Here is a 13,942-nt window from a genome sequence, read left to right on the forward strand (position 1 = left end):
AGTCAGTTTTTTTCATGGGCAAGGAAAACTGACCGAGTTTCATCACTGATTTCAATGGCAGAGTATGGTACAAATTTCAGGAGTTGTGCGTAGGAAAAATATAAAAACGAAAAAAATTCTCCATCTTCTATCCAACAGTCTGAAAATCAGACGGCATTTGGATGGCATACGTGTTTTTTTTTTTTTTTCTTGGATCCATAGATTTGATTTGCCTCTTGATTCAAAACTCTCAGACAGGTCTCCACGATTTTTTGCAGATCACTCAATGTACCAAACAAATCACGAACATGTGAAAGCACCTGTTCCTATAAAAGTGAATGGGGTAAAAAAAAAACCACAGCCCTCTTAAGCAAAAAAAAAAGATGTCTGAATAAGCTCTAAAAGAAAAAAATCTGACCTGGTTGAGCTACACACTGAGTGATCAGGGCTTTTCAAAAGGGACCGTGACTTACATCGGTGCTTGAACATTTGTGAATTATTCATATTTCTGCATAAATTTTTTTTACCTAAAATTACATAAAATGTTTTACATAAGTCCTAAACATAGATAAAGAAAACCAGTGAAAACAAATACCTATAAAATAGATTTTATAATTCTTTTATTGCAGAAAATGATCCAATAACACATTTCTGTAAGTGACAAAAAGATATATTTGAAGGTAAAATGAGTCATTTGTAATCAATGGGATGACAGTCAGGTGTGAGTGGGCGACCTGTTATTCTAAGGCTGGGATCACACATGCGGGTAGGATGCACGCTCCGATCCTAGGGCCGGGTATTAACATGTTAGACTCGGCCTAAGAAGAAGGATCTGTCAAAGTCTAATGTTCATAACACGTTTATGGAAGTATTACATGGCATGCAGAAAGATGTCTGAGGACATCAGGATAAGAATGGTTGATTTTGGATAAGGCTGGAATAGGATATAAAACCATCCTGGAGAGTTTGGACTACACCAATCCACAGTCAGACAGATTGTGTATAAAGGGAGGAAATTCAAGACTATTATTATCAGAGATAGAGTCTTATGGGCCCCACGGCAACATTTGGACCTAATCCCCCATCAGCATTTTGCTCACATGTAAGGGCCCCTGTACCATTCTAGATCCAATAAGGCCCTACAGTCCTGGCCAAAAGTGTTGGCATCCTTTACATTTTCCAGAAAATAAAGTATTTCTCCCAGAAAATTATTGCAATTACACGTTTTGGTATACATGTTTATTTCCTTTGTGTGTATTGGAACAGCGAAAAAAAAAAAAAATGGCAAATTAGACATTTTCACACAAAATCCCAAATTGTTGGCACCCTCAGCTTAATATTTGGCTGCACACCTTTCGAAATAAATAACTGCAATCAATTGCTTTGTAAAACTATCAACAACTTTCTTACACCTCTCACCTGGAATTTTGGACCACTCTTCTTTTGCAAACTGCTCCAGGTCTCTCATATTTGACAGCGCCTTCTCACAACACCAATTTTACGATCTCTCCGCAGTTGTTCAATGGGATTTAGATCCGGACTCATTGCTGGCCACTTCAGAACTCTACAGCGCTTTGTTTCCATCCTTTTCTGGGTGCTTCTTGAAGTATTTTTGATGTCTTTGTATTGCTGGAAGACTCATGACGTGAACTTAGCTCACTGACACTGGGCACTACATTGTGACCCAAAAGCCTTTGATAATCTTCAGATTTCATGATGCCTTGCACACAGTCAAGGCACTCAGTGCCATATTTACTACAAAGCTTTATCTTGGCCTCATCTGTCCACAAGATGCTTTCCCAGAAAGATTTTCGCTTACTCGTGTACATTTTGGCAAGCTGCTGCCTAGCTTTCTTATGTCTCTGTTTCAGCAGTGGAGTCCTCCTGAGTCTCCTGCCATAGCGTTTACTTTCATTCAAATGTCGACGGATAGCTTGTGTTGACACTATTTCACCCTGAGCTGTCAGGACAGTTGGGTTGCAAACTTCTTGATTATGTTGCGCACCGTGGACAAAGGAACATCAAGATCTCTGGAGATGTACTTATAACCTTGAAATTGTTGATATTTTTCAACAGTTTTGGTTCTCAAGTCCTCAGACTGTTTTCTCTTTCTGTTCTCCATGCTTAATGTGGCGCACACACAGACACACATTGCAAAGATTGAGTCAACTTCTTCCCTTTTATTCTAGTTTTAAGTGGGATTTTTCATATTGCCCTTACCTGTTTCTTGTTACTTGTGTGAGTTTGAACAAGCATCACATGCTTGAAACACAGTTTACCCACAAATTTGTCCGGCACATTTCCATGATTTTGTGTGAAATGATGTCCAATTTGCCTTTTTTGTGTTCCAATACACAAAGGAAATACATGTATAAAAAAAACATTATCTCCAATAATTTTCTGGGAAAAATTCATTTTCTGGAACAATTTCAAGGGTGCCAACACTTTTGGCTATGACTGTATTCATTCACTCTTTCTTGTCCCCCCCGAACTCTCAAAAGATAAGAATTGCAACATGACAAGATAATTTTCTAAGCAATTCTTCTAAAGAGTAGTTATAGTTATGCAATAACACATCACCTTATCGTTACTGAAAAAGTCATCTATGCCAAAACTAATATACTAATAATAAACCTCATTTATTGTGGCCGGTGGCTCTCTTCTCCACAATACATTTCAAACTAAATGTGCATCTGAGGACACACAAACTGAAAAAGGCATTGGCGGTTTCCTTCCATCACAGACCTAATCACGAAAGCATGCCTGCGTCCTCGATCATTATGCCACTAGTAGTGGTTGGCCAATAAAAATCACTCCAAGAGCAAGACCTGCAATGGTCCTCAAAGGAACCTAAACTAATGAGGACATTGCCACTTGTTTGCTAAAGATTACCTGGGCAAGCTCGAAGGCTATTTGTACAATAATTTGTGGACAGATGAGACCAAAGCAGAGTTTTTTTGTTGTTTAAATCATAAGCGTTATATTTGAAAAAAATTAAAAAGTCTGCAGTGCAGCATAAATACCTCATTCCATCTGAGAAACACTGTAGTAGTAGTGTCATGGTTTGGGCCTGCATTGCTACATCTGGCCCAAGATGGGGTGCCATGATTGTTGGAAAAATCATTTCTGAATTATACCTGCAAATTCTAGAGGAAAATATCAGGACATTATCCATTAGCGGAGTCTCGAGAAAAGGTCTTGCCACAAGTCATTCTATAAAAATAAAAAATGGCTAAAGAAGAAAAAAGATAAAGGACCAGTTTCATCGAGACTAGCATATAGTACAGTCAGGGCCAAAAGTTTTGAGAATGACACAAATATTATATTTTCACATGATCTGCTGCCCTCTGGTTTTTATGTGTGTTTGTCAGATGTTTTTATCACATACAGAAATATAATTGCAACAATATTATGAGTAACAAAAGGTTATATTGACAGCTAGAATGAGTTAATGCAGCAAGTCAATATTTGCAGTGTTGACCCTTCTTCTTCAGGACCTCTGCAATTCTCCCTGGCATGCTCTCAATCAACTTCTGAATCAAATCCTGACTGATAGCAATCCATTCTTGCAAAATCAATGCTTTTACTTTGTCTGAAATTGAAGGTTTTTGTTTGTCCACCCGTCTCTTGATGATTGACCACAAGTTCTCAATGGGATTAAGATCTGGGGAGTTTCCAGGCCATGGTCCCAAAATCTCTGTTTTGTTCCCTGAGCCATTTAGTTATCACCTTTGCTTTATGGCAAGGTGCTCCATCATGTTGAAAAAGGCATTGTTAATCGCCAAACTGCTCTTGGACGGTTGGGAGAAGTTGCTCTCGGAGGACATTCTGGTACCATTCTTTATTCATGGCTGTGTTTTTAGGCAAGACTGAGAGAGAGCCCATTCCCTTGGCTGAGAAGCAACCCCACACATGAATGGTTTCAGGATGCTTGACAGTTGGCATGAGACAAGACTGGTGGTAGCGCTCACCTCGTCTTCTCCGAATAAGCCGTTTTCCAGATGTCCCAAACAATCGAAAAGGATTCATCAGAGAAAATGACTTTACCCCAGTCCTCAGCAGTCCACTCCCTGTACCTCTTGCAGAATATCAGTCTGTCCATGATGTTTTTTCTGGAGAGAAGTGGCTTCTTTGCTGCCCTCCTTGAGTCCAGGCCTTGCTCCAAGAGTCACCGCCTCACAATGCGTGCAGATGCACTCACACCTGCCTGCTGCCATTCCTGAGCAAGCTCTGCACTGCTGGTAGCCCGATCCTGCAGCTGAAACACTTTTAAGAGACGGTCCTGGCGCTTGCTGGTCTTTCTTGGGCGCCCTGGAGCCTTTTTGGCAACAAGGAAACCTCTCTCCTTGAAGTTCTTGATGATGCGATAGATTGTTGACTGAGGTGCAATCTTTCTAGCTGCGATACTCTTCCCTGTTAGGCCATTTTTGTGCAGTGCAATGATGACTGCACGTGTTTCTTTAGAGATAACCATGGTTAACAGAAGAGAAACAATGATGCCAAGCACCAGCCTCCTTTTAAAGTGTCCAGTGGTGTCATTCTTACTTAATCATGACAGATTGATCTCCAGCCCTGTCCTCATCATCACCCACACCTGTGTTAATGGAGCAATCACTGAAACAATGTTAGCTGGTCCTTTTAAGGCAGGGCTGCAATGATGTTGAAATGTGTTTTGGGGATAAAGTTCATTTTCTAGGCAAATATTGACTTTGCAAGTAATTGCTGTTAAGCTGATCACTCTTTATAACATTCTGGAGTATATGCAAATTGCCATTAGAAAAAATGAAGCAGTAGACTTTGTAAAAATTAATATTTGTGTCATTCTCAAAACTTTTGGCCATGACTGTACACCAATCTTGGGGACTTGGGCGCTGCAGTAAGATGTGCTTTTTTTATTAAGAGGCGCGAGTCTCAGATGCATCTTTCAAGTACTATGTACTGCCACCAACATTGTACTCTGTTCAGGGACTGGAGTACTTTTCCTACTTTGTACTCCTACTGGAGCACTTTGCAAATACTGCCAATTAAGTGGCAAAAAACAAGTTTGTTGGGGCGCACTTTGTCCTGTCCCAGCGCTGCCAACTTTTCTAAACCTAGAGTTGCACAAACATTTCAATGTGTTTTTGCTAGAATTCTGACAAATAGCCAAACCGATTTTCAGACCTTAAAGGGGTTGTCCACTACTAAGACAAACACCTTCTTTATCTAAATGTTTGGCAGTGATAAAATACAAAAGCCTAGGGAGATGGGACTGGACATGGCCAAGTGAAGACGTGCTTTCTGCTGCTCCTAACCACCATCCACCTAGCAATCGATTCCAGTACCTCAGCATGGGCAAATCGGGCTAAAAAGACAAGGACCTTGTCCTCCTCCCATTCTGCATCCCCCAGGGCGATATTGAGCCTTTCCTCACTAGGGCACAGAGACCGGACCAGGCACCATCTCCATCATCCCCCCTGGACCAGAGGCAGGCAGGAGGTGCTCGCATACAGGGTGAAGTTTCTGCACCGGAGCCCAGGGACAAGTCTTCAGACCACCAGGTAACTGGGAGGAGAGAGGAGGGTCCCCAGCGAGATCCTGTATGCGGCAGGAAGTCCCGTAGGTCCCCTCTGAGCAGAGTCTGGAGGACATAGTGCCATTACAAGATGGCTGCTGCAGTAGCACTGCAGGGTGTCACACAGCGTGCCGAAGACGCTGGTGAGTCAGAGCCACTAGCTGCCTGCTGTGCCCCCTCTAACACTCTTAATGAGGGCACTGGATCACAGAAGGACATGGAACAAATTGGGATGCAGGGTGAGCAGAGGATTGTTTCCCTTAATCATATCCATGGTGGCCAGCAATATCAGGGGAACCAGGGCCGCCATCAGGGAAATACTGTCCTGACAGGCGTATGGGGCCCGGCAGGTAAACCGGGCCCTTAGCGCGGCGCTCCGGGCGGAAGCTAAACGCTATCGACATGCGGGTCCGCCGGCCCGCATGTCAATAGTTAACAGCCGCCAGCCAATTGGAGGCTGTCAGCTGACGTCAGCCACAGCGCGCACATCGCCGGTGTCTGACGTCACTGTCAGTCGCCGGCTAGAGTGCGCTTCAGCAGCTTGAAGGGACGGAGCCTCACCCGCCGCTGGAGCACGGCCAGGTAAGAACTTGTTTTTTTGTTTTTTTTTTGTTTTTTTTTATAGCGGCGATCCGGGGGGCCTGGGGCAGAGTGCTGGACATGAGGCATAATGCTGGAGACTGGGGCAGAATGCAGAATTCTAGACATGGGACAGAATGCTGGAGACTGGGGCAGAATGCTGGACATGAGGCATAATGCTGGAGACTGGGGCAGAATGCTGGACATGGGGCAGAATGCTGGAGACTGGGGCAGAATGCTGGACATGAGGCAGAATGTTGGACATTGGGCAGAATGCTGGAGACTGGGGCAGAATGCTGGACATGGGGGCAGAATGGGAGACACTGGGCAGAATGGAGATATGTGGCATGATTGGAGACAGATGGAGCAGGGTTGGAGACAGATCGCACAGGATCATGGGGCAGGATGGACACATCGGAGATCATATGGGGAAGAATGGATACTCATGAGGGCGGGATGGGAGAATATATGGCTAAAGCCAAGAATGAGACACACGGGGGTCAGGATGGGGGATATTACCATAGTGGCTAATTAAGGGATATTATTACTGCAGTGATGTATTTAATTTTTTGAGGATACTGTTTTAAATGGGGGGGCAGTCCTGTTACTGTGCAGAGCGACACTATGTCGCCTTTTTTTCTTCATGTGGTGTAATGTAGAAGTTGGGAAAAAATAAGTAATGTGTTCTGCAAGCGGAGCTCTAGATAATTGTGTTATTTCCTTGCAGAGACGAGTCCTGGCTGGAAGACGTGATGGTGGTCTGTGCTGGATGAATGAAAAGAAAGGATGAAGGACTTCACCTAGAGACATCACTGGTGAGTTAGTGTGTTACCTGTACACTGACACTATACATTGTATACTATATACAGAGGTCCTGTGTATAATGTCACCAGTGATCACTGTGTTACCTGTACATTATATACAGAGCTCCTGTGTACAATGTCATTGATTACTATATTCACTATATTACCTGTACACACCACTTTGTGGTGGTAATATGTGTTCTGGTCATGGTGCGGTGGTATTTGTTCCTTGTATGTGATATTATTCGGTTACTATGGTAGTAATATGTGGTCTGGTCATGGTGTGGCGGTATTTGTTCCTTGTATGTGGTATTATAGGTCACTTTGTGGTGGTAATATGTGGTCTGGACATGGTGTAGCGGTATTTGTTCCTTGTATGTGATATTATTGGTCATTTTAAACATTGAAAAATAAATAAAAATATACCTAAATTGTATTGCATATTTTAACAAATATTTAATAGGTTACAGTAGAGTAGAGCCCGGCCAAAAGTGTCTACCCTGTTATGGTGGCAGCTTAAAAAAATCTTTTGTCCAAAGCAAAAGCTGCCGGCTATACGTGTGATCTGGTGATGGGAACTGTTAATGTGTCATAGGTGAGAGGTGGAGTTTTTCCAAGAGAGAGCGGTGGGACTGTGGACAGTTTGATGGGTGGAGCCTGGGCGGAGTCTCAAGGGGGCCCCGAAAATTGTGCCAGTATGGGGCCCTGAAATTCCTAGTGGCAGCCCTGATTTTGTGAACAATTGTCTCTGTTAATATTACAATCATTTAATTCCATATCAGAGTCTACTTTCTTTCCTCCCCATTCCACAACAGCACATATTGCAGTCATTCCCAAACCAGGGAAAGACCCCCAACTCATGTAGTAGCTATAGGCCTATATCTTTATTAAATGTAGATTTAAAATTATATGCCAAGCTTTTGGCTAATAAACTTAAATCACACCTCCCTCGCTAAATACACCCAGGCCAGGAAGAGAGGTGCGAGATATCACTTTGAAAACAATAGATATTATTAATCATGCACACAAAAAAAAACCCTTTAATGATCCTATTGCTTCATGCCATAAAGGATTTTGATCTCATGGTCTTCTCTCTCTCAAACCCTGAGCCACATTGGTTTGGGACCTGTATTAATCTTAGCCCTCTACCACTCTCCCTCAGCCCAGCTAAAAAATAACGGCTCCCTTTCGGCCCCCTTTACTATAAAGAATGGTACTCGACAAGGTTGCCCCCGTTCCCCAATGTTGTAATGGAGCATGCTATGGAGGCCATACGTGCTAATCCTAAAATACGGGGAATCAAAATAGCGGATTCAGAGTATGTGTTCTGCATTTGCTGATTACCTGCTAGTTTATTTAATTGATCCTTATACCTTGCTTCCTTTCCTGATGTCTGACCTGGCACATTTTAGTAGTTAGTCCAGTTTTAAGATCAATCTCAAAATATCTGAAGCTATAATTATTTCCCTACCCTTGCAAATGGTGAATGTTCTAAAAACTAAGTTTCCATTTAAATGGCCCTCAACTAATCATATTAACTACTTGGGCACCATTTTTTCAGCAGATTTATCAGAATTGTTTGACTTGAACTTTGGTCGTTTTTTGTCCAGATTGGAAGGGGATCTCAATTCCTGGAACCATGGAGAGTTCTGGTTTGGCGGTGTTAACATCCTCAAAATGACTGTATTGCCTAGACTTTTGTATTTACTACAAACTATCCTGATGTATATCCCATCCTCCTTCTGGATGAGGGTCCAACATAAATTCAGTCAATTTGTTTGGTCAACGGGAAGCCCAAGAATTCGTAGTACTGTTTTGATGCTTCCAAAGGATTTTCGGGGTATAGGTTTGCTGGACTGCCGAAAATACTATCCGTCATCTGCCTATGCAAGAATCTTAGATATTCTGCACTGTAGAGAATCTAAACTGTGGGTACATATGGCCTATAGTCTTGTCGTACATCAGTTTCCACTCTACCATGAACTCGGCCTATATTGGCCCGAAACAACATCCCTATTCCATTTAGACTCAGATAAACACTCAAAACTGTCCACATTCCCAGTATAAAGGGAATTCTATTTGACCCATTAGGACCGTTATCCCCAAAAACAGATAAACCAAAATTTCCATCCGGTGTCTCCTCAAGTTTTTTTCTGGGTAGCTCCAAGAAATACCCCTTTCATCTTTATCATGTGGCCCCTGAAGGTGTATTGCTTCACCTCTCAGCTATTTTAGGTGATCGTCCACAGAAAGCGAGATATTCTTTTGAATATAATCAACTAGGGCATTTTTTTCTCTACATTTGCCAATCATTTAGAATAGGTGCGCCCCCTTTCTTCGTTTGAGTCCCTATGTATGGCTCCCACTAATTCTGCGCATGCAATTTCCGATATCTATAAGCTTCTATTAAATAGTGATCCGGATATGCTTCCTCCTTTTTGTAAGGCGTAGGAAAGGGAGCTCCATCAAACCTTTACAAGAGAACAATGGTATAAATGTTTCCATCTCTCTCATAAATATAATGTAGCCACTAAAGCACAGGAGACTAGTTATAAAATAGTATCTAGGTGGTATTGTGTTACTTCAGTCTTAAGGCCCCGTCACACACAGCGATCTCGCTAGCGAGATCGCTGATTTTGTGACGCCACATCGACCTCACCAGCGAGAACGCTGTGTGTGACGGGGATCAGCGACCGCCGCGGCTCCTGGATACCCGCTGTTTACCTTGGAAACTGGCGTACACGCTGGTTTCCAAGGTAAACATCGGGTATCCAGGAGTCGTGCGGCTCTTAGATACCCGATGTTTACATTAGAAACCAGAGTCCAGTGTCGCTGGTCCTGATCGCTGGAGGGGCTGTCTTGTGACAGCTCACCAGCGATCAGCCTAACGATGTCCCAGCAATCCCATCATCATGTTGGATCGTTGGTGGGATTGCTGGGACATCGTTATGTGTAACGGGGCCTTTACATAAATGGATCCCGGGAGTATCCAACTTGTGCTGGCAATGTGGGTTCAATGTCACATATATGGTGGACGTGCCCATCCTTGGCAGCCTTCTGGGAAGGTGTTCTTAAAGCGATTAAAGAAATGACGGGGGTGTCAATCTCTAAAAGCCCAGAAGCAAATCTACTATTTATGTTTCCCATGCCTAAGAATGCTTTTAAGAAATCGTTATTGAGGCACCTTCTTCAGGCTGGAAGGTGGTAAATCCACGACACTGGATGTCCTTAGACCCGCCTTTGGTAGAGGAATGGTTTGGGGAGGTGGCTAGAGTTCACCTTATGGAATCCCTGATAGCCCATACACTAGAGGCAGCTAACAAAGTGGCTGCTAAATGGTTTAATTGGGAATCATTCTTATCCTCATTGATGTACCAAAATATGTTTAGATAATTGCAATCTTATCCTTTTACGATATTTAATATGCCAGTATCATAGTTCATGCTCCATCTACCTTAGGGATTTGTCCTCATGGTCCCTATAAACATTTCTTCTCTCTTCTCTTCTCCTTCTTGTTATTTAGTTTAACACGTTCTCAATTGTCTTTTGCAAACTATTGTTGATACCGTATAGTGTTTTGTTTTCATGTTACTACACAATTCTCTATTTCAGTAGTTACTATTCCATATGGTGTGTTCTTTTGAACCTGTTGATATGTTTGTTGTTGTGTATTATAAAACAATAAAATTTTGAATAAGAAAAAAAATACAAAAGCCTATGCTCGCCAACTGTGCTGACGCCGTTCTAGCGGTGTCGGCACTCGTGCTCCCGGGACTCCCGTGTTGTATGGCACGTGGTGCCTGGTGCCAATCAGCATTGGTGTCATTGTGTCCACCTTCGGACAAATCAAACAAGTAGAAGTGAGAAAGCAGCTGCAGCCCTCTCTTCCTGCTGATGTTCAATAGGTCATAAGGCGAAGACAGTGACAGAGTTGATTGGGCGCCAGGCTCAACTGCAAAAGGGACACAGGAATGTGAGTGGTGACGCTGCTGTAACGGTGCCGGCATGAGAGGGGACTAAAGGCTTTTTTAAAAATTTTATTGGGGCTAAGCGTGGGGTATAAGAAGAGGTTGTCCAAGAAGTGGCCAACTTCTTTAAAGGGAACCTGTCACCCCCCCGGCAGTTTTAACTAAAAGAGCCACCTTGTGCAGCACTACTGCTGCATTCTGTCAAGGTGGCTCTTTTAGTTGGGGTCCCTTCCACCGCTGAAAGAATCGTTTTTATAATTTATCACTCATACCTCTAGTTTGTCCGGGGGGCAGGTTTTTCCCCCTGGACACAGACGCCTCACAGCCATCAGTCATTTCCTCCATTCTTCCGGGCATCACCTCCTCAGCATTCAGTTATTTACCCAGCGCCTGCGCTGTAATCTTGTTTCTTGGGCATGCACAGTTAGCGCTGCCCATCCACTGACATCACATGATGTCTTCCTTCTCTCACCTGCGTGGTCGCGTGGCCCAAGATCCCGCCCCGCAGTCTCTTCTGATTTATTCACACTGCAGGGTGGGATCTCGGGCCACGCGTCTGTGGCGCCCCTGAGGCTCAGTCGCCACAGAGGTACTGCACCTTCTCCTAAGGTGTAGTGCCCCACCATCCGGCTAAGGTGGGAACTCCTTTCCACACTCCAACACTCGCACCCCACACAACAGGGTAGTTCTGCACAATCACATTGCGGCTCCGTGCTTAGAGAGTAGCGGAGCACCTTTGGTGGTTCCCTGCTTGGAAAACTGGACGTGCTGGGAGGTGGGTGAAGTTAAGATACATAAAAGAGTGGGAAAGTGTAGGATGACAGGTTAGTCTGACAGAAGGTCAAGTAAGGAACGAGGGAGTAGAGAGAACGTGGGTTAGAAGAGGAACCCTGCCTATAGGTTCTCAGCGCAAGGCCGGGGCCCGGTCCCCGAGGTTGTATGGACACTTATGGTTCTGCAGCAGACACAGGTGGAGTAGTTGGGAGTAGTGCATTTACAGCCATCTAAGACTTGGGGCACAACAGCAATTGGAGAGAGAGCCGGGACTCAGGAGAAGGGAGTCCCCGAAGCAGGCTACAGCTGTCTGCCGTACAAGTAGAGTTCTTGGGAACATTGGTCAGGGGGAACTCCAGTGTAACTCAGTACTAGGAGATCTTCACGCTGTACCCGCGACATCGGTACCCGCCGCTGCTGCATCGGACCTCTTCCAGGCGGGTCCTGTGGAGCCTGCAACCACTGCCATGCCACCGGCAGCGTACCTTGTCCCCTCCCTGCCGCTACTACCGGAGTTGTGCACAACCCAGGGAGCTGAAACGGAGGAAAAGCAACCCCCGTCTGGACCAGACGCAGCTGCGCAGGTCCCTACAGAGACCCCCGCGGATCCGGAGCCGCCGCTAGCTCCACCGCCGTCCCCAGTGTCCCACTGGGTAGCATCCACTACCACTACAGCTGCACCAGAGCAGAGACCGCACCGCCGGGAGGCACCAGGTGTATACCCCGGCCCTCCTAATGGGTTGCCCTCTGAATTTACATTGTCAGAGGCGGGTTTGCGGCAACTCGAAATGGGGCAGTAGGAAGAGTCCGCTGGGGGCGCTAGTCAGTCAGAGATGGGGTGGTGGAGGAGGTCCCTATTGAGAAGGGTACGGCTGGAACAGGCGCGTACAATTCGACATCTTCGGGGAATAGAGGAGTCTAGGTCGCTTTGGGAAAGTGATCTCGGGATCCCTTCGCTGCCAAGTCCCCATGTAGTTGCCCATCAGTGCCGACAAGCTGCAGCATCCCTCGGTTTTAGGCCTCGTACCAGAGCAGCGGAACCACCTATTGAGGAGCCATTGCTGGGCATTGAGATGCATCATGGGTTCCCTTTACCACAGCTTCAGTGCCCTATAGCAGGTAACCAGCAACAGAATGAAGACACCCAAAGTATCATGTCTGGTAGCAGTTCCCAGTCAGCTTCCAGAACCCCAGGAGGGGACAACTAGCTAGAATCTACATAAGTCTTGTTGCCCAGGAGGGTTTATTTGCACCGTTGTGCCTTCTTTTGTTCATCATGTTTTCCCTGTTTGCACTTTTCTTGCCTGGTTTTTGATTGGCAGCGTTTTCTAATTTGAACTTCCGTGATCATGAACTTGGAGTGCATCACAAACTTTATTGTAAATAGTTTGCGCCTCTTTAGGTGACCTCGCTTGGTTTTACATAAGGACACTTTTCGAAGAAAGAGTCTACCTCAACGGACAGTGCAGGAGATCCCGGCTGGGAGCGGTGTCCAGCACTTACAAGAATTTTTGAAAAGTTTTACTGTGAAATATTTGATAATGTGTCTTATGATAGTAAATCGCTTTTATATTGAAGTAAGAATGTTTTGATACGTAAAGATGAGAAATTTGAATAAAGAAATGAAAATTTTAGGTGACGAACCAGGAATTTACGGTTGTCGTCCAGAGTCTAGAAGAGACAGTGAAAAGAAAGAAATGTATTGATACTGAAGTGATAGTGAGTAACAGATGACAGCACTTTGAATTAAGTAAAGATTTGCACTTTTGATTTAGAATTTTAGATAGGTAATTAGGAATTGTTTGCAACGTTTAAGAAACAGTGCCTCTCATATTGGGAAGCTATAGTATAAGCAATGTTTATTTAGCATTATAAAAGTTTGTGTGTTCCTGTACTGTCAACTTTTTCTTACCTTGCAGCCCGCGGACGTGCTGTGTTTAACGGGGGGTATGTGGCGCCCCTGAGGCTCAGTCGCCACAGAGGTACTGCACCTTCTCCTAAGGTGTAGTGCCCCACCATCTGGGTAAGGTGGGAACTCCTTTCCACACCAACACTCACACCCCACACAACAGGGTAGTTCTGCACAATCACATTGCGGCTCCATGCTTAGAGAGTAGCGGAGCACCTTTGGTGGTTCCCTGCTTGGAACACTGGCTGTGCTGGGAGGTGGGTGGAGTTAAATACATAAAAGAGTGGGAAAGTGTAGGATGACAGGTCAGTCTGACAGAAGGTCAGTCGGGTAGGAAGTCACTCAGACAGGAGTGAGGATCCATGGAAGAAGGGAT

The sequence above is a fragment of the Dendrobates tinctorius genome, unplaced genomic scaffold (assembly GCF_039654945.1).
Source record: "Dendrobates tinctorius isolate UK_male_01 unplaced genomic scaffold, ASM3965494v1 ptg000309l, whole genome shotgun sequence".
Taxonomy (NCBI): Eukaryota; Metazoa; Chordata; class Amphibia; order Anura; family Dendrobatidae; genus Dendrobates; species Dendrobates tinctorius.